At 34.8% G+C, this 22,400-nt stretch overlaps 2 protein-coding genes and 1 long non-coding RNA gene across 3 annotated transcripts in view; 2 read left to right on the top strand and 1 right to left on the bottom strand.

Annotated features, from left to right (window-relative positions):
• VWC2L (von Willebrand factor C domain containing 2 like) overlaps positions 1-22,400 on the top strand; it is a 235,950-nt gene that overhangs the window by 155,627 nt on the left and 57,923 nt on the right. The gene's annotated exons all lie outside the window — the stretch shown is intronic.
• SPAG16 (sperm associated antigen 16) overlaps positions 1-22,400 on the top strand; it is a 777,122-nt gene that overhangs the window by 721,340 nt on the left and 33,382 nt on the right. The gene's annotated exons all lie outside the window — the stretch shown is intronic.
• Positions 3,807-22,400, bottom strand: part of LOC141577731 (uncharacterized) — a 222,323-nt gene continuing 203,729 nt past the window's right edge. Inside the window, exons 4-5 of the long non-coding RNA XR_012507093.1 lie at positions 5,381-5,531; positions 3,807-4,870 (exon numbers count right to left, since the gene is read on the bottom strand). This is a non-coding gene — a long non-coding RNA (uncharacterized LOC141577731). The remainder of the gene's footprint in view (positions 4,871-5,380; positions 5,532-22,400) is intronic.

Genomic DNA, 22,400 nt, shown 5'->3' with positions numbered 1-22,400 from the left:
CACCATAAAGATAATCTGTGTTAACTTTCCTCCAGGATAGTATAAGACCTTTAAACAATTTAACTCGAGCCACTGTGTCCTCTCTTAACTAAACTTTTATAAGGTGGTATTTTAATTCTCTTAATTTTTAACACTAAATGTTAAAATTGTAACAATTATTTAGTATTTCCAACATAACTATCTCGTTAGCTCAAATTTTCTTCTTCCATCTCACACCTTCCTTTTGTGGTCCGTTTTGTTCTAGAAAATGTTACAGGTGCTCTGTTCATCCTAAACAGTGTTTTCCTTACTACTTTCATTTTGCCTACAGTCTTGAAAGTCTTGTTACTATAGATTTGTATATCAACAATTGTCTTAGAGCACTTTGAAGATACTCCTATCTTTACTGGTTCCCATTGCTGTTATGGAGATACCACTTTCTATCCAGAAGTCTTTCCTTGAAAGGTGCCTGTCTTTTCCTGACTGCCTTGCTATTCCCTTGTGTCTGAAATTTCTCTACTATGTGCCTAGTATGAATTTTTTAAAATGTATTATTCTTAGTTTTGGTGCTTTTTTAATCAATTCTGGAAAATTACCATTTTCTTTTGGAGTATTTTCTCTCTCCATCCTCTCTATTATCTCCCACTGGAATGCCATTGAAAAATACATTATACTCCTCTCCTCATCACCTCTCATATTTCCGTCTGTTTGTGTCTATGTGCTGCATTCTGTTTAATTTCTTTTGATCTACCTTCTAGTTTATCCATGTTCCCTTCAGCTGTGTCTAATCTGCTCTTTACCCCATCTACTGAGCTTCTAATTTCAATTCATTTTTTTTCTAAATTTATGGAAATTCTATTTGATTCTTTTTCAGATATGCCTAGTCATTTGTACAGCCTCTTGTTTCTTTATCATATTTTGATGCTGTCTTTTAGTTTTTAATATATTGTATGCTTATGGTGTAGTCTATATTGATCTGCAGTCTTTGTGGGTCTGGTTTATGGTCTTTTATTTCTGCTGACTGTCCCTCTGGTGGCTTGTTACCTGGTTTATTCTGTGATTTTCTTCATAGTGACTTCTGTCTCATAGGAATTCTTTGAGGGTTGGATTTAAGAGGTTCTGTTAGGAAGGATCTACTTGTGTTTCTGGCAAGTGTCTGTGTATGTTAACTATCTATGTTGAATTGAGGAGTTTTCAGATAATGTGGTTGATGTGGATTTGGGGCCCCAAATCTTTTAGGGGTGTGATTTTTTTGTTTAGCCACTTCCAAAGGATTAAAAAGAAAGGACAAATCTTCTCATTACTCAGAATCATGGCTGGAACATGCATATATCCTTAATGCATCCTTCTGAAATTCAGGTTTTTCTCTAATTCATTCAGTGTTGGTGTTTCCCAGAGTTGCCATGTATAACCTCAGTGGCCCACATTCACACTGTGGTTCACGCAGAGAGCATTCCCTGGAATTGTGTAGTGTACAATGTTTGCAGTTATATATGACGGTCTTGGTGTCATCATTTGAGCATCCTAGTTTTAATTGAGTCTGTAACCTGACTACTCACCTTGCTCACCAAGTTTGCCACCCCCCACCCCCATGTCACTTGGTTTCTTAAAGCACAAGCTCTACCCAGTATCATGTCATCAGGAATGAGCAGATAGATCCCTAGGGCAAACTCAAACTTTAGTGATCTTTCAGAATTTTTGCATTTCTACTTCTTTTCCTAAACTATAACCTACACTCTCCTACAAACTAAGCAATGTATTAAAAAAATTTTTTTTAATAGTTTATAGGGTATTGTTACGTGTTTTGTTGTAGAAGCAGTTCTCTGGACATTTGTTTTATCAGATTGCCAAAAAAACAGAACCTATATATACATAGGACCTACCCCCTACTCTGAAATCTCAGACCTGGTCACTGTTATTGCTGCAGCTTGCATCACCCCTGTGAGCAGAAGAGCTCTACCAGCTATGGCTCCAGAATTAGGAGCTCTAGTTATTGCAGTCTTCTGAACTCTGGTGGTTTTATTTCATCACAGAGAGTCTACAGAGAGTCCAGTGATGATGAAAGTTGGGAAAGAAATAACAGGAAGAAGGATGTACTTCTAACTTGCCAGGCTGATGAGTTGACTCTATGTTGCGAGTTTTCAGTTTTCCCTTGCCATGCACACTGTTACTTCATATTACTGCAGTATTTTTGTCTATAGTTTAGACTCCATGATCATATGCCAAGGAGCCCATTTATATCAATCTGCATTTTTTTCTTGTAAATAAATGACTGATTCTGTTCACAACCTAACAGGGGTGTGGAAGAAAGGATCAATTATTAAAGGCTTACTTATAAGCACTTGCTAGGTACTACCTGTGAGTTATTTTTATTATTAAAACATCAACACAATACTAATAATCACACAAGCTTACATTTATTGAGAGTTCAGTATGTGTCAGGAACTGCTCTAAGTATTTCATATGTATCAAATTTTATAATCCTTACAACAACCCTGTGAGGTGCCCTTTCTATCCCCATTTTACAGATGAAGAAATAATCTCAGAGAAGTCAATTTTCCAAATTTATGTAACTAGGGAGTGACAGATCAGAGTTTCAATTCGGGATTACCGGACTCCAGACATTATGTCCTTTCTTTGTGCAACAAATAGGTTACTCTCCAAAAACATATTGGGCGTTTGAGGAGGCAGTATTTTTGTTGAACAAAACAGCCACGCATTTCAGTGATGCTACAGAGTTAATACAACTTTAGAGTACAAGAGAGAATATATTTTAACAACTGAAAAAAATCTAACACTTTGGCCTTTCAAAGAACACTTAATTCTCATGGCTGCGCCAGTCCTGTATTTCTACATCAATTGCAGATGAACTATTAACTTTCAAATTAGTCGCTCCGGTGTTCTATTTACATTTTTAATAGAGAAAATATCAGAGGATCATAGGCCTAAGTTAAACTGAAGAGAATTTTCAAGAGAAACAAGTGATCAGAGCAACAAAATGAATCCCAATGCCCTATATATCATTAAAGAGTTAATTAAATGTATTAAGGAAAATGTAAGTGTCAATTTGCTCTAATTGAGAAAAATTTTGAGAGGAACTATTAAAACCAGACTCAAATGAAGAAGGCTTGGTCTGCATAATCTGCAGGAGACTTGTCTGGCCACCAAGGACTCCTTGCTAATGAGCTCTGACTTGGTTAAAGTCCCTCTGAGGAAGAGTGTTTAGTCTACAATTGGCTTGCTAATGAGCACTGTCAAAATGTGAATTGGTCTCAGGTGCTGTCCTCTACAACAAGCAGGAAGTTTCCCTCTAGAGTCAACTTCTTGAGCAAAATTTGGTACACAAGTTCACCACACCCCTTCCTCCAGCTGTAAATCACCACAGTTGTTTCATTTCTTGGTACAAAGCACAAAGAATATTTGTCATGAGATGAGATGATTTGTAATTTTTAGGGCATCAGGAATTTCCCCTTAATGGCTCTCCCGGCCAAATAACTGATGGATTATGAATTGTTAAAAATCAATATGATATTTTAATAGATTTAAAGTAGATTTTAATAGATTTAAAGTGATACATTCTTTTGGACAAGAGAAACGAGTATTTTGGATATTCAGGCATGTTGCTTTAACTCTTAGCTGCAGACAGCAGAAGTCACTAAAAATAAACTCATTCTGTGGTGTCAACATCTCATTTAACCACAGCAAACAGATTGAAAAGTCTAGGTATTCTATAACTTTCCACCAACTTCATCTTTATAAACACCTTCAAAGATAGTTTACAATTATTTTAGGAAGCACTATCATTTTCACAGCATAGCCACCTTATATTAAGTGGAGTTTTCATTGCCATTTTTACAGGCTATTCCAAGGTGGATGCTGATCTGTTTATCCTAAAAGTCCATCACTATGTAGTTACATACTTAAAGTAGGTTATTAGGGCCCAAACTTCTCAAATGAATGAAACCACTTCAGTGCAATACAGTTCTTACAATTTTAAGTTGTCTTTGCTTTGTACTAATCAGAAGCTGCCAATAATTGATCAGTAAATTAAAACCCTTCATCTCTGATGTGTGCTTTCTTGGTTGGTTCAAACCTTTCTATTATTCAAGTGGTCAGGGCACCAATAATATCATTAAGAAACGTAGACACCAAATAAAGTAGAATTCTTAGGTTACACCCACACACACCCACATAAACATGCATAAGCATACACAGAGACACACTAATTTATGTTTTTGCCTTTGTTACCAAGTGTATTATTAGGTAGTCATATTGAATGAGTTGCTAGTCCAACTGTGAAATCACTTCTTAATCTAATTTTAGCTTTTTTAAGTAAAGAACCAATTTGAAAGATTATTTTAGTAGAGATGATTAGACTTTCAAAATTAGAAAATTTAGGAGGCTCTAAATATTCTGGACATGAAAGTCTGTGTGTTTGAGACAACATCCTCATTCTTCTCTTTAGCTCCTGCTCCTTGTCTTTTAAAACTCAACTCCAAATACAGTCCTTCTGTGAAGTCTTTACTTTTAGCCCACCTGCTTCTATCTTCACACAAGGCCCTCAAAAATCCACTATTAGGGATAATTAGTTTATATTCTTAAATTGTGTTATTTGTCTACATCTTTTCTGCTGCTAGACTGAATGTGTATCAAACAGTACGCCACTTGTCTTCATGATTTAAGGTAGCTCAGATGACTTCCCAAGTCTGGGGAGGAGAACGTACCAGTCTGGATTGTTTGCTGTGGTAACAATCTCAAAATTTCAATAACCTGCTAGAACAAAGTTTTATTTCTCAGTTACATAAATGCTCATTGATGGGGCAGAGGTTCTGCTTCATGTCATCTTCAGTACTGGACACAGGGTAAGGAGTAGCAGCTCCTTATTGTTAGTCTCATGGCAGAGGAGGAAACAATGTATTGTTAGTCTCTTGGCAGAGGAGGAAAAAATTAAATTGTCAAAACATAGTACCAACTCTATATAAAATAGATTAAAAAAACGAATTTCTTCTGTATAGTACAGGGAATTATATTCAATATCTTGTAGTTATCTATAATGAAAAAGAATATGAAAAGGAATATGTGTGTATATGTATGACTGATATATGCTGTACACCAGCAATTGACACATTGTGACTGACTATATGTCAATTGAAAAAAGAAGAAAACATCAAAACATGTCACTTCTACACTTTACTGTTAAAAGCAAGTTACACAGTCATTTCCTGAGTTCATCACAATGTGGATATATACTTCCTTCATGTTAGAAGAGCTAAAGCAAGTCTTAAGGCTAAGCCTGAATTCAGTGAGTAGGGAGGTATAACCCTTCCTTGGGGAGAGATAATAATTTAACAATAATATAATGTATCATATAGGGAGAGTATAGGAAGAAAATCAAACTTACCAACATAACATTCTCTCACTTCTTGTACTGCATAGGAGGATCCACTTGATAGGCCATGTTTTACACTTTTTCTTCTGAATGCAGAGAATCTTGACAATCTCTCACTCTTCTCCAGCCTCATACTATGCCTGTGGTTTCCTCTTCACTGTGCCTAGTCAATAAAGAATTTACATAACAAATACATATTTATCTATAGAGACAGCTACAAAAATACAAATATAAGTTCCTCCCAAATTATGATGTACCAAACATCACCTACGTGCATAGAGGAAACATATGAGAACTAGACATGTTACCTGATCTTAAGCAGCTTCTAATTTTATAAGGAAGTTAAAAATACAGATGCATCTATGATTCCAAGTAGATTGTGACAAATGCTTTTAAAAAAAAAAAATAGAAAATGCCATAACAACACAGTAAGAACCATTAATGTGCATACACAAAATTGGATCCACTGAACTCCCTCAATTTTCCTCATTTCCATCCCTAAACTTAATTACCATTTATCCTTATTGGTCTTCCTCCTGCTTACCTAAACCATTCTTTCTATCGAGACTTTTTTTTTCAATTCACATATAGTTGATTTATAATATTGTTAGATTCAGATGTCCAGCTTAGTGATTCATTATTTTTGCAGATTAGATTCCATTATAGGTTATTACAGATAATAGGTATAATTCCTTGTGTTACACATTATATCCTTGTTATTTATCTATTTTATATATAGTTGTTTATATCTGTTAATTCCGTACCCCTAGTTTGCCCCTTTCCCCTTTGGTATCCACAAGTTTGTTTTCTATGTCTATGGGCCTATTTCTGTTTTGCTATATATATATATATAAGTTGTATTATTTTTTAGATTCCATGTATAAGTGATATATAGTTTTTGGCCTTTTCTGTATGACTTATTTCACTAAGCATGATATCCTCTAGGTCCATCCACATTGCTACAAATGGCAGTATTTTATTTTCTTTCATGGCTGAGTAATATTCCATTGCATATATAAACACCTGTTTTCTCAATCCAATGATCTGTTGATGGGCACTTGAGTTGCTTCCATATTGGCTATTGTAAATTGTTCTGCTGTGAACATTGAGATGCATGTATATTTCCAAATTAGTGTTTTTGTTTTTTCTAGATATATATCCAGGTACCCAGGAGTGGAATTGCTGAATTATATGGTATTTTTAGTTTTTAGTGGGGTTTTTTTTTTTTTTTGCTTTAAACAATAAGTTTTAGTAAAAAATTATTTTTTAAGGAAACTCCATACTGTTTTTCATAGTGGCGGCACCAATTTACATTCCCACCCACAGTGCACGTGAGCTCCCTTTTCTTCACATCCTTTCCAACGTTTGTTATTTGTAGGCTTTTTGATGATGGCCATTCTGACAAGTGTGAGGTGATACCTCATTGTGGTTTTGATTTGCATTTCCATAGTAATTAGTGTTGTTGAGCCTCTTTTCATGTGCCTGTTGGCCATATGTATGTCTTTGGGAACATGTCTATTCAGGTCTTCTACCCATTTTTTGATTGAGTTGTTTGTTTTTTTGATAGTGAGTTTTATGAGCTGTTTATGTATTTAAGATATTATCCTTATCCTTTGTATCATTTGAAAATATTTTTACCCATCCTGTAGGTTGTCTTTTAATTTTGTTGATGGTTTCCTTTGCTGTGCAAAAGCATTTAACTAGGTCCCATTTGTTTTTCTTTTAATTTTTTAAACAGTTTTTTTGAGTTATAATCATTTTACAATGTGTCAAATTCCAGTGTAGAGCACAATTTTTCAGTTATACGTAAACATACGTATATTCATTGTCACATTTTTTCTTCACTGTGAGTTACCACAAGATCTTGTATATATTTCCCTGTACTATACAGTATAATCTTGTTTATCTGTTCTACATTTTGAAATCCCAGTCTGTCCCTTCCCACCCCTTTCCCCTTTGGCAACCACAAGTTTGTATTCTATGTCTATGAGTCTGTTTCTGTTTTGTATTTATGTTTTGTTTTGTTTTTTAGATTCCACATATGGGTGATCTCATATGGTATTTTTCTTTCTCTTTCTGGCTTACTTCACTTAGAATGACATTCTCCAGGAATATCCATGTTGCTGCAAATGGCGTTATGTTGTCGGTTTTTATGGCTGAACGGTATTCCATTGTATAAATATACCACATCTTCTTTATCCTCATCTGTTGATGGACATTTAGGCTGTTTCCATGTCTTCACTGTTGTAAATAGTGCTGCTGTGAACATTGGGGTGCAGGTGTCATTTTGAAGTAGGGTTCCTTCTGGATATATGCCCAGGAGTGGGATTCCTGGGTCATGGTAAGTCTATTCCTAGTCTTTTGAGGAATCTCCATACTGTTTATGGAGATTTGCAGATTAGATTCCATTATAGGTTATTACAGATAATAGGTATAATTCCTTGTGTTACACATTATATCCTTGTTATTTATCTATTTTATATATAGTTGTTTATATCTGTTAATTCCGTACCCCTAGTTTGCCCCTTTCCCCTTTGGTATCCACAAGTTTGTTTTCTATGTCTATGGGCCTATTTCTGTTTTGCTATATATATATATATAAGTTGTATTATTTTTTAGATTCCATGTATAAGTGATATATAGTTTTTGGCCTTTTCTGTATGACTTATTTCACTAAGCATGATATCCTCTAGGTCCATCCACATTGCTACAAATGGCAGTATTTTATTTTCTTTCATGGCTGAGTAATATTCCATTGCATATATAAACACAGTGACTGCACCAAACTGCATTCCCACCAGCAGTGTAGGAGGGTTCCCTTTTCTCCACAGCCTCTCCAGCATTTGTCATTTGTGGATTTTTGAATGGTGGCCATTCAACTGGTGTGAGGTGATACCTCATTGTAGTTTTGATTTGCATTTCTCTGATAATTAGTGATATTGAGCATTTTTTCATGTGCCTATTGATCATTTGTATGTCTTCCTTGGAATTGCTTGTTTAGGTCTTCTGCCCATTGAGCTGTTCATGTATTTAGGATATTATCCTTATACTTTGTATCATTTGAAAATATTTTTTTCCCATTCTGTAGGTTGTCTTTTAACTTTGTTGATGGTTTCCTTTGCTGTGTAAAAGCTTTTAACTAGGTCCCTCTTGTTTATTTTTGTTTTTATTTCTTTTGCCTTAAGAGACAGATCCAAAAAATATTGCTCTCATTTATGTCAAAGAGTGCTCTGCCTATGTTCTCTTCTAGGAGTTTATGGTTTCAGATCTTACATTTAGATCTTTAATCCATTTTGAGTTTATTTTTTTTGTATGGTATGCAGAAATGTTCCAATATCATTGTTTTACATTTTAGCTGTCCAGTTGTACCAACACCTCTTATTGAAGAGACTATCTTTTCTCTATTGTATATTTTTGCCTCCTTTGTCATAGATTAAACCCATAGGTGCATGGGTTTATTTCTGGGTTCTCTATTCTGTTGCATTGATCTATATGTCTATTTTTGTGTCAATACCATGCAGTTTTGATTATTGTAGCTCTGTAGAATTGACTGAAGTCTGGGAGGATGACAACTTGAGCTTTCTTCTTTTTCCTCAGGATTGCTTTGTCAATTGGGGGTCTTTTGTGGTTCCATATAAATTTTAGGATTATTTGTTCTAGTTCTGTGAAAAGTATCTTGGGTATTTTGATGAGTATTCCATTAAATCTGTAGACTGCTTTGGGTAGTATGGACATTTTAACATTATTAATTCTTCCAATTCAAGAGCATAGGACAGCTTTCTATTTCTTTGTATCATCTTCAGTTTTCTTCATTAGTATTTTATAGTTTTCAGAGTACAGCTCTTTCACATCTTGGTTAAGTTTATTCCTAGGTTTTTTTTTTTTAATGTGATTTTTAAACAGGATTTTTTTTTACTTTCTTTTTCTGTTATTTTATTATTAGTGAATAGAAACACAACCAATTTGTGAATATAGTTATTGTATCCTGCAACATTGCTGAATTCATTTATTTCTGATAGTTTTGAATGGAGACGCTAAGTTTCTCTATTTAGAGCATCATATCTGCAAAACGTGACATTCTTACATGTTCCCTTTCAATGTGGATATCTTTTATTTCCTTCTCTACTCTAATTGCTCTAGGATTCTCAATACTGTGTTAAATAGAAGTGGCAAGAGTGGGCATCCTTGTCTTGTTCCTGAATTTAGCAGGAAGGCTTTCAGCTTTTCACTATTATTGAGTATGTTGGCTGTGGATTTGTTGTAAATCATTTTTATTATGTTCCTTCTATACCTGTTTTGATTTTCTATCATGAAAGGGTGTTGAATTTTTTCAAATGCTTTTGCTGCATCTATTGAGATCATGTGATTTTTATTCTTCCTTTTATTACTATAGTGTATCAAATTGATTTTGTGAATGTTGAACCATTCTTGTGACCCTGGAATAAATCCAACTTGATTATGGTGTAAGATCCTTTTTATGTGTTGTTGGATTCAGTTTCTAATATTTTGTTGACGATGTTTGCACCTATATTCAGCAAAGATATTGGCTTGTAATTTTCAGGGGTTTTTTTTCTTTTGTTTCTTTGTCTGGTTTTGGTATCAGGATAATGGTGGCCTTGTAGAGTGAATTTGGGAGTGTTCCCTTCTCTTCAAGTTTTTCGAATAGTTTGAGAAGCATAGATGTAAATTCTTTATGTGTTTAGTAGAATTATCCTGTAAAGCCATCCGGTCCTGGACTTTTGCTTGCTGGGTTGTTTTTTTTTTTTTTTTTTTTTTTTTAATTATAAATTCAAGTTTACTTCTGGTGATCTATCTGTTCAAATTGTCTGTTTCATTTTGACTTAGTCTTTGCAGGTTGTATGTTTGTAGAAAAGTGTCCAATTCTTCTAGGTTGTATAATTTGTTGGCATAGAACTATTCATAATACTCTCTGGTGATTTTTTGTATCTCTGTGGTATCAGTTGTTATTTCTTCTCTTCTTATTCATTTCCTACTTTATTGATTTGGGTCCTCTCTTTTCTTTTTGGTGAGCCTGGCTGAAGATTTATCAATTTGGTTATCTTTTCAAAACACCAGCTCTTGGTTCCATCTATCTTTTCTGTTTTTTTTTTTTTTATTCTCTATTTTATTTATTTCCTCTTTGATCTTTATTATTTCCTTCCTTCTGCTGACTTTAGGCTTTGTTTATTCTTTTTCTTATGTTTTTAGGTAGTAGGTTAGGTTGTTTGAGACTTTTCTTATTTCTTAAGGAAGGATTGTATTGCTATAAACTTCACTCCTAGAACTTCTTTTGCTGTATAACATCGATTTCAGAGTGTTGTGTTTCATTTTCACTTGTCGAGGTATTTTCTGATTTCTTCTTTGATTTTATCATTGACTTTATTTTTTTTAGTAGCCTGTTGTTTAGTCTTTATGTGTTTGCTCTTTTCTCATTTTTTTTTATCACAACTCTTGATTCCATTCCCTTCTTCCTCTCCAGAGTGAGATTTATCATTTCTTCCCTTTCTCCCATAGTTTTAGTCACCTTTCCATTAGTGTGTTTTCTTCATTTCACCACTGAACCCAATTTTTTTGCCATCAAAAATAACCTCTTTTCCTGAACATGTCTATATTTCATTATTTCACTTTCCTTTTAGTTCTAAAGCTTCTTGGGGAAGAAATCTCTTAGTACCTCATAACCTCAAACCACTGCAATCTGCCTTTGCCATCATTCTTTTATTACTGTTTTCAAATTAAAAGAGCCTTGTAATGGTTGAATCCAATAATTTGTATAAATGTTCTTCACTAAGGCTGTTGACCACTTCCTATATCTTTAAGGATTCTTTTACTTTGAGATATCTCCTCTAATCTCAATGTGCATATTCTCTTTAAAAAATCTATTCCCATGCAATTATTATTCAAATATTATTTAAATATTATATTTTTCAAATATGATTTAAATGTTGATGATTTCTATGGACCCATATTTCTATTTCCCATGTGAACATCCAGAATGTAATTAAAACTTAATATGTTGAAAAATGACCCAAACAGTATTCTCTAATTTGATTAATGGGTTCATGATCCCTTCCAATCAAGAAACCCAAAAGTCTCAGTGGACTTTTTCATCTTCATACTTAGACAACTAAAGAGTAACTATTATTTTTCCATTTTACTAAAACATGTCTTTTAATTCTTTCTGTTCCTCTCTGTCCTTCCTATGATAGTATCTGCAGTAATTAATAATGTCTGCCATATAACAGATCATCAATAAATATTTTTTGAATAGATTAACTGTCTACTGCTTTTGAATGATGTTTCTTCCATATGGAATGTCCTTCCTTTGTTCTACTTATGAAACAGCTTAATTCACACTTGGTGTATAAAATGTTCTCTGACTCTTTAATGAAGAGATACCCATTCCTCTGTGTCCCCATAGTACTTTGTTAATACCTCTATGATAGGTAAAAGTTACATACCATTTATGTCATATTAATGTTGCTCTCTGTTTTCATATTATTTCCTCATTAGACAGTTAAGTTATCAATGATAGGCATCAGTGTTATATATATATTTTTTATCCTCATAATCCTTACAATGCTTAGATAAATCTGCATGGTTGGATGTTTGGATGGTTGTGGTATTACTAAAAGCTTCACACAGGGGATAAAATTTGAACAGGGCTTTAGAAATGGATTATAGTCTGGTATGATGAGAATGGCATTCTGATTAGACTGCAAGTACAGAGTATTCTCTAAGAATACACAGAAGATCAACTCAGATAAGATATAGGGATACTTTGGAGGAAGGATTAATGGCACATAAAGTTGGAGATCAGACCAGAGATGATTACAGGGTGCACTGAATGACAGACTAGTGTATTTATTATATTTTCCCCTCTGGGCAGAGGTAAGCTATATATGGTTTGTGTGCAGAGAGGAGTAGCTTATTCAGATTTATAACTATAGGGAGATTACTATGATGTCAGTATGTCTTACGGAATGGAATATAGGCTGCAAAAGCTATTAGGAAGATATTGCAAAAGTCCAGAAAGGAATAAATGTGTAAATGACAAATGAAAAAATAAAAGTATGGTAGGAGACACATTATAAAGGTACCATCCTAAGGACTGAGGAATGTGACTGCTACAGGATAAGGGAGAGAGAAGATAAACTAAGGTTTCAAGCCTGGGTGGCAGACGGGATGCTTCTGCTTTTAACAAGAGATTGGAAATATAAGAGGAAGCATAAATTTGTAGAAGATTATGAGTTCAATTTTGGACATAGTGAATTTGAAGAACAAATCTGAATTTGAGCTTGAATATCAGCACTTATTTAAACTCTTTATATTAGGATTGCCTACTTTTTCCTATTAAATGACTTAAGGAACTGTCACTTTGTAACATATTCAAGACCAAATTCTCCTGCTAACAGCAGCCTTCAATGAATGACTGCCATTTTCACGGATGGGAAGTTGCCATCCAAGTGTAATCTAATAGTTGAAGCATAAAGCACCACTACCAATGAAGTAAACAGCCAAATTAAAACAAGACATAAGAATTGTAACCTTAAGAATTTTAAATAGAAGAAAAGTCATGCTTCAGGAGTATTCCTTATATAATATGCAGTAGTGTTAAGAACTGAGTAAATGGAAAAAAATCAGTTCCCCCAAATTGATTAAAATTATATTTTCACAGGTTTTCCACTAAACAATATGGTGACTGATGCCCATTTCCTATACTTTATATCTTTTGAAATATATTAATTTTCCCTGATGTGAAAAATGGCATTCAAAAACAAGATGATAGGGAGAGATGACATCTTTATTATTCTGTCATATAAAACTAGTTCTTCACTCTCTTCAAGGTCTGTTTCTTTCTAAAAGTGACAGTCTGATGCATTCTATTATCAGATTCTAAGTAGCCTTGATAAAGCATCAATAAATTTATCCTTACAACTGAAAATAAAAAGGAATTCTATAAATGCATACCTAGGAAAAATGTGAGAGGATGATCATCAGAATGACTATATTTGTCAGACATTTTTAAAAGACCTTTACTCTGTGTTTCCTGTGCATTACTGAAATTGTGCCTGTGATTAAATAGTGGGTATATAGCTTCTACCAAAAGACGTTTCCACTACTGAGTGAAGGTTTAGTATGACCTACTTTTTCAAAGTATTACCTAGATCAGAAATATTTAAACATTTCCTCCAAGGAAAGTTACTCAACCTAGTATAAAATGAAATGTGTATATAGATATGCATTAGAAATTTTATTATATATAATAAAATACATAAAATAATAAAATCTCTAGTACATGTCTTTCTGCTGCATATATGTATATATAGCATACACATATATACACCATCCATATATAGCAAGTCTGCTATATATAGATATATGTGATAAATTGCAGATACCTATATATAGGGGTGTGTGTGTGTGTGTGTATATATATATATATATATATATAGTGTGTGTGTGTGTGTATGGATCTTTGTGCTTACTTGAATTCTCTCTATGCTATATGAACACAAAGTTCCATAAATGAAAATTTCAACAGCTGACTCAAGGGAATTTGGAGTTTAGTGAATATGTTCAATTTTGTGCATTGAATCATTTAATACTGAGTATGTGAGTCACAATAAACTCAGCCAAAGCTTGGTTTGATTGATGCTTCAGTGAGTTTCCAATCGTTGGAAGGAAATGATTAGATTGTTGAGGGAAAAAAAGGTTAATATACAAAAAGATAAGTAATAGTATTTATTAAATGCCAGTTGCTCAGCTCCTGCTGTAACTTAGGTTACATAGAGCACCTAACAGTGTAGTTCAGAAAAACATTTGTTAGCGTGAATGTTCCCCCCAAATAGTCCTTCCTAGCATGTTATATTTCAAAGTCTATTGTGAAGACTCTTTTCAGATTCAAAGCCTTAAATTCTCAAGCCCAACTCAACAGAGGCGGTCAGGAAGGCAAAGGCTCGTAGCCTTTCCCCAGCTGTTCCTCTTTGGTCTGCCTAGAGAGCAGGCTTTCTCTGGGGAATCGGGGAGACAGGGGTGGAAAGTAGGCAGAGACAAAATTCGTCTTGCCTTAAAATGCCAGATGAGGAAATTTAACCTGTGATATCTTAGTGCTATTGTATAGAAAATGTTAAGAGTTAGGTAAAAATAATTTTTTAAAACAAACGAATTCACAAGTAGGAAGTTTGGAACTTAAGCAATTCATGTGGCCAGGAAACGTCACATTTATTATCACAAGGCAAAGAACTCAGAGTTAGCTGCACTTACGTTGACTTGCTCTCTGTAAGCACGCTCTCCTTGTCCTTTGTGAGCACGGGGAACCACAGATACTAGTATGGGCTGTAGGAATAGTTCCATGGAATTAAAGAAACTCTATACCAAACTTAACTGACTCTGATTGGCCTAATAGATTAATGACTTCTTAGTACTTCTGATTATCTTAGTAGATGACTAAAAGCTGAAAAGACTTCTATGGTATATGATTGCAAGAAGCAGTTCTATAGGGAAATGAGATGAAATCTCTTTGAACTCAAAGAATCTTCAGAGGATGTGGACTAAACTCTGAGGCATGTAAATCAAATAATGCCTTACTCTCAACGTACTTTTTATATTATGGTGTAGACAAAATAGTACTGCTGTCCCGTATAAAGACACCAAGTGCCTCATGTCCCTTTTTCCCCTGCTCCTTGTTCCCATGTGATACATTGTTTACTGAGTATAATCTGGCCGTGTCAATCACCTTCAATTTTTTTTTCCTGAAAATTCTGTTACTGAATAATTATTCTAAATGTTTTTATTCTATCAGTTTCCACCTCTTCCCACAGTAAGTCTCATTCTCACAATATGGGAACATTTTCCCACATTCTCTGATCTATATCTTGAAGGCCAGGATGATGTAACCATATGGTGAAAACTTCGAAAGTTTTTTTGAGAACTTGGTGGAGAGAAAGATGTTCGCTTTCTAAAGACAGGAATCTCAATATTGTTCCTATCACAGCTCTGAATTTCTATAAAGCATATGAAGCCTTCCCTTTAGTTACATAAGTGTATCATGAAAATACCCTTTATCAGTCCCATATCAACATATTTTTGAAATAACTTTTCTTGACTTCCCTAGATATACTTTTCTTTTCAGAACTATCACATCTGTTAAAACATAACCTTGTTCTTCGCTATTCCCACCTTCAAACACATTGCGTCCTGCTTCCTAACTTTTCCCTTCTCTTCTTCCTGATCCTATAAAACTTTTCTATTAAAATATCTCCTCTGATATTTTAGTCTGAAGTCAAGAAACATCTGAATATTTCCTTCTTCTTTTGAGTGTAGACCATCAATCGCTTTGCTTAATTGAAACTTGGAGTTTTCTCACAATGTCTCACAAGTAGTTCTCACAAGTGGAAGCCATTCATTTTTCTTTTCTCTGTGTGAAGGTAATGGGATAAATTTACAGTATTTTTGCTCCACCTTACCTTATTCCAGACCACTTGTCTCATGCTACCCTAGAGCAGTCCACCCTGATTTAAAGCAAAGCTTCTATTCATTTCAACTTAATCCTAATTTAATCAACAAACTAAGCTATGTCTTTCCTGATTTTTGGAAGACTGAGTGCCTACTTAACAGTTATCTTCTCTCCACTATTTCTATCATCCTGAGAAAATCTCAAGATAGTCTACCTAATTAATTAACGTCAGTCTTCTATTCCTTGTATTCCTATGACGAAACTGAAAGCCATTTTGGAAACCAGTTCACATGACCCCACCGTGAACATTTGTTCCCAGCTAAAACACTAATACTTCTTGAATGTAAACTGTGAAATTCTCATCTCTGCCTACAATATACTTTCTTAGCTTTCCATTTCTCCAGAACTCCTACTCCATCTTAATCTGTCCTTCATCAGAAGTCTTCACCAGAAGTCCTTAATACTCACGTAGTTCATCTTCTCCATGTTGGAATTACTTCTTATCTTCTGCAACAGAACCCCATGATGAACTGTTTCACCCACTGTTGCCTGGAACCTGAATCCTGATGTGTTCCTCTACCTTCTATCCCACCTCTTGTCAACCTCCAACCTTATGTCAACTTAAGGACTGTCTGAACTTCAAGACTGTGTAAGCAGAAAAAGAAAATGAACAGGCTTTGAAATCTAACTTAAAGATTATGTAAGAAGAAAAAGAAAAAGAACTGGCTTAGAAATCTAACTTGGATCAGAATCTTACTTTACCACCCACTAGGTTTGTGATGTTGAGAGCTTCAGTTTTCTCATCTGTAAAGTGAAGATAACTCGTCTTATCACATTACAGGGTTTTTATGAAAGGGACATGATACGAATACCCTAGCACAAAGCAGACAATAAATGATGATTCTGCCTCACTTTCCAGTGTGAGAGAGACTATCACTTTTTAACTTTATCTCAATATTGATCCTTGGTTAACTCTTCTCATTCTCTATAATAATTTATTTCACTTTTTTTGCAAGATATAGGTGCCACATCAGGCTCCTGATTCTCAACATATGCAACATGTTCTTTTTTTTTTTTTTTTAATCAGGAGAATATAGATCATGAGGTTGTGAACTGCCTAAATTTTTTTCCAAACAACTAGAGTCATCTATGCTGTCTCAGGGAAGAAGTAACTCCTTTCCAAAGCCAATCTCTCCATCTGTCACCTTGATCTTATCTTTTACCTCCTCTCAGATGATACTACTCTTATCAATTTTTTTTTTCTCTAGTATCATGAGTCTCTCATTTCTGGAGCTTTTCCCAGTCTACCAATTCACTTCATCCATTTAAAAAATTTTTTAAATAAAGGCTATATACATTTCCCCTCTCACCTCAGTATTGACATTCTTTTTTCAAACATCAAAAATGCCCTAGTGATGGGCAAACGGTAACACTAGGTCTTTATATCTGCAACTCTTGACACTGCTTCCCATAACCTATTCCTTGACAATACCTTCCTGTGACATCTACAGTACCTCCTTTCTGGGTCCTTTCCTCCTGTTTTGCTGACTGACCTTGTGTATGTCTTTACTAATTGCTCTTCTTCAGTTCCGCCATAACATTTCTCCAGATTGACTGACATTATGTAAAGAAATGGTAGGGTCCTGCCCATTTCTCATTAAGTAGGGTGGTTTTTAGAAAAAGTCACAACAAAATGGTTAAGCTGTTTCTATTTGACCACTCCCATCCACGCCCGAGCCACACCCAGTCTCTAGTGAGCCTCCACTTCCCCTGCTGTGCTGCAGGTTACGGAGCTGCAGTGCTCACCTGAACGTGCATTCATCCTTATTGAAGGATTCCATTTTCCTGGAAAATCTAACCTGCTGTGTTTCTCAAGGACAATGTGTTAATAGGTTTTTGTTGTGGCGATGAACAAATGAAGTCAGGTTTCAATCTTGTTTTCTAGTTTCAATCAAGTTTTCTTATTAGTCCCAAACTCTTTGACACTCTCAGGCCTACCTGTAGTTGAATATTAAATTTCAGGATGTCCACCCCCATCCGCTATGGTCGCTCTAGGTCTTTTTGAAGCTCTGAAGGGGCTGTCACTCTAGTGGAGCCATTGGTAGGTTCACAGTCTAAGGTAGACTGTTACTAGGATAATTCACTACGTCTGACTGAAGCCTTTAAGACTTTAAGATGTAGGTTAACCCTAAGGCTATGCTTGAGTGAAGTCACCCTAATATAAGTACTCTATGGGGGAAATCCCTTGTCCCTATGTAACAACAGCCTAAAGTTGGTCATTAGCACTTGCTCTTCTGTGCCAAGCTGTCTGCTGGAAGTTGTCTGTAAAGGCAGCTAAACCTGAAACCATTGTAATTCATATCACTGTCTTATGTGAATTTGTTTTCCTGCAGTGATTAGAAGATTCTGATACACGTATGTATGTGTATTTATGCCTATCTTGTGTATAGTTTATTACTAGACCTTCCCTTGTCTTCTCTTCACTTTGAGACATATCTCCATCTCACGGGTTTCTCCTATCAGATCTCTCCTATTTTGAATAAAAATGATAGACCATGTAGACAATTCATATGGCAATCAGATATTAGTGATTCTTCACGTACCAGGTTTGGAGACAGAACTATATATAAAACTCATTAAGGACCTAAATTCCATGCTGTTTTACACTTCATCTCTATGATAGTAATAGTATAAACAGACCATAGTGCATTCTTCTTCCTGCCCATAGCCAAATGGGACAAATAGAGATCTCAACTTTCCTTGAAGCACCATAACAGTGTAACTAACCAGTCTCAAGCTTCAAAATTAAACAAAATCAGACTTCCTTTCCTAAAATAAACCAAAAAAAAAAAATCAAATTGTATGTAATCAAGGTTACCACAAGAGCTTGAAGGAAAAGAGTAAAAAACAAGTAACTTTCCTGTTTGATATCATTTGAAACGTATCTCTGGGATTTATTTCAAAGAGGGAAAAAAAGGAAGTCAATTTTTTGTTGAGGGTGCAAAAGTGAGGGTGTCAAGCTTTGTCCATAAGTCCTTTCTCTGTGTTTAAACACTCATCCAGAGAGAACTACATGGGTTTCAGAGAGTTGGTCCCAAGAAGGTTACAATTTAGGGCAAAGGAATATATCAGTCTCCTATTTATATTGTTTTATAATGAGATAATTCCTAGACAGTAGGAGTAAGAGAATTGGAATTTTTTTTTTGCTGACCTCTAGTAGGAAATCTCAGCCCTTCCTTTGTTACCACTCTCCCATCAAAAAATAAATGCCATGATATTTGTTACCCATCTTGCTATTTTTAAGACCAGAAACAAAAGTTTTATTTAACTTGAAATACTCAAATATGTACCAGGAAATGGTGCTAGCTACACTTACTGATGCTCTGGATGACAAAGCAATACTCAGAAAGGAAGGAAAATCATGATGAATATTTTAAGTGACTTCAAGTCTATAGAAAATCAGAGCATATCAAAGAATGTAGTAAAATTGCGTATTTTTCTTATTTATGAAATCTTGGTGAGGTTAAATTGGCCTCCAGACTGCTACTTTCTTGATAAAAAGAAATAATTGCCTCAGAAAAAAATGCTTTCAGAATAAACTAATAATACCAAGAATTTGTTTGGACAATTTTATAATACCTTTAATAAAATGTCGCTTTCTCACCAACAGACATGATGCAGAGGATATGGAGGTGCTATAAGCCAAAGCAAAAAGAGAGGATTACATTTCCTTTCATGATTACATGGCTATAAAGCAGTGAAAGTGATTACAAGAGCCACACATGAAGTAACAATTAAACCTATAATGCAGCTCATCCTCTCAGAACAACATAAAACCTAGTAATATTTGTATGGGATAAAAGTTAAGAAGTTTATTAATTTGCAAAATAGAAATATCTTAAATTATTATCCAGGCGTTCCGTGACTTGCAATGATCAACTTATTATCCATGTGCAGAAAATAAGGACAGAGAGATCTGAGTAAAGCCCCCACTTCGCTAGAAAATGGTCCTTACTTTCTAATTCAAAAGTTCTGGTAGGGCATTCAGAGAGAGGGAGACAGGGACAGAGATGTCTTTGCTGATGGGAATGAAAACTTGAAGGGAGGAGCCTTCTTTCATCAAGAGGCAGAGGTAGAAAAAGTGAGTAATTTATTTTGGTTTTACATCTTTTTTAATCTCCTGTCAATGATGAACAGACTAGAAGAAGTTCAGATTCCACTTTCTGATAGTGATAGTTCCATAAATTAAGGTTATCATTGAAATAATGTGGAATCATTTCTTCATTTAGCAACAGTCCTTTGAACACCTACTATGTGCACAAAACTGACCATGTTCCAGGAATACAGAGGCAAGGAAAACAGACATGGTTTTCGTTCTTGAGTTTGTCAGTCAAATGAGAGCCCAAACCAGGCAAAATTGGAATGCAGTAGGATAAAGTTCTAAAACAGAAGAATGCAAAGTCAGCAATGAGCAATGGCTAGAGATAGATTGAGGCTCGCTTGCGAAGAACCCACCTGGAACTGTACGCTAAAGAATTTGGACTTTACCTTAATGGGCAAGTGATAAATACTGCCTTCATGCTAATTATTTTAAATGAACATCCAAAAGCATTTGCTTGGCAATGATATGCCAGGAAGGGAATCTGGAAATGACTCTAAAAATATCCAGAATGATTTTCTTCATATCAAAATCCCAAGTAAGCAAATTTGTCCAAAATCTACTTGATAGATGTTAAAATGAATCCTTACAATGAAATATATCCATATACATTAAACAGGACAGGACATTTGAGAGGCTACCAGCATAAAAACACTAACCTTTCCTGAATATTGAGCAGAAATAAAAATATCCTACGTTGAAGTCACTTACCAGCTTATTCCTCTAGCTCCTGTCACCTGACAAACTCTCTCTTCTAAAATATTTGGTATCATAAACTTTTATCAAATAGAATGCAGACAAGAAAAACATCAAAATCTCTAAATTTCTCAAAATATACAAAACGCTGGAAAGGCAGCCTGCACCTGCAGCCCCGAAAGCAAATGTGTTGAATAATCAGGGATCCCAAATACTAGAGCTACACTGGAGTAATTTACTTAGCTAATCATGTGAAATAGAACATTTGATTTCTGTACCAAAGTTACATCGAAGTAGATGCACACCTCATTCAATTAAAAAAAAAAGCACCACAAACAAAATCATTAAGCTCAATGTGTGGTTCTTAGTAAGCATTCAGTAAATCTAAGTTCTTTCCTTAGAGAGGGCACTGTGTCTTTTATTTTTTGGTGTGTGTACTTCCTGGCACATGGACATGAGGTATGCATGATCCCAAATCTTGTTACGTAATGTTTGCCTGTCATCTAAGTTCTCAGGATGTTGTGGAAAGATAAACTACGCTCTAAGATTTTTATACATCAAAATGCTCTCAGAATAAGCATGCTGTTAGTTTATTAATATAAATATGAGTCTTCAAGAACCCATGTCAGAACAGGGCTTTTCTCCTCTAATCAGTCATAGAACTAACATCTTTAGCCGCTTGATTAGTAAAGATTTAAGGGAAGGATGGCAGTCTTAGCTCACTCCCTTTCTCTAGCACTTGCTAGCTTTTCTAGACCTCAGCTAATTTTGAAAATGAACTTTAATGTAAATAGTTTTCTAGTGTAAAAAAGAGTGTGGTTTTTCCAGAAAATATTTGGAGTTGTTAGAAAATGTAGAAGTTAGAGTATCTCTAAAGTGAGATTTTTTTGGTAATTGTGGTTTATTTATTTAAAATTGAAGCATGTTTGGTTTACAATGTTGTGTCAATTTCTGGTGTACAGCATAGTGATTCAGTTGCACAGATACAGATATCTATTCCTAAAATGAGCTATTTTGGTTTTCCAGAAACTTGTTAGTCAACAGTGGCCCAAACTAGTTTACAAAATGGGACAGAGATTTTTTTCTCTATTTTTTCCTTATCTTGGCCTTTATATTCTCTCTTCATTACTTGAGACTAGAATATAACTTTTCATGACATATGACCTCCTACTCTCAGTAGACTCTCCACCAGCACATGAATGTGTGCTGACACACACTTTCCCCATCATCTCTCTCTCTCTCTCTCTCTCACACACACACACCCCCCCCATATAAATGAAGACACTTCTATAGCACCATTCCTGAAATGTTGTGGTTGCATATGCCAAGTTATGGGAACAGTGAAGAAACAGTAATCCTGGTGTGCTTTATTGCCTATCAATATGTCTATAAATATTAGGCATATAGATTCTTAACCATGGAATCATTCAACATCATGCCCCCTGTGGGTTTTCTTTTCTCTCTCATAGGTAAAGTCGGTATTAAACTCAGAACCAGTGGTTTCTCTGAAATGAGAGGAGAGGAGAGATTTTCCTACTTTTACAAGTTAACATCTCCACAATTGAGAATCATTTTACAATTGATAATGTGTCAGCTTAATTGGAGGTGTTTTTTTGTTTTTTTTTTTTTTTTTTTTCCTTTTTAGTGGCACATAAAATAGCAGCACATCTCACAGTCTGTGTGCCTTGGATTCTAGAAGATAGGCTGTTTTTAAAACAGTT

This window comes from Camelus bactrianus, chromosome 5, assembly GCF_048773025.1.
Source record: "Camelus bactrianus isolate YW-2024 breed Bactrian camel chromosome 5, ASM4877302v1, whole genome shotgun sequence".
NCBI lineage: Eukaryota > Metazoa > Chordata > Mammalia > Artiodactyla > Camelidae > Camelus > Camelus bactrianus.
This window is presented reverse-complemented; position numbering and strand designations above follow the sequence as displayed.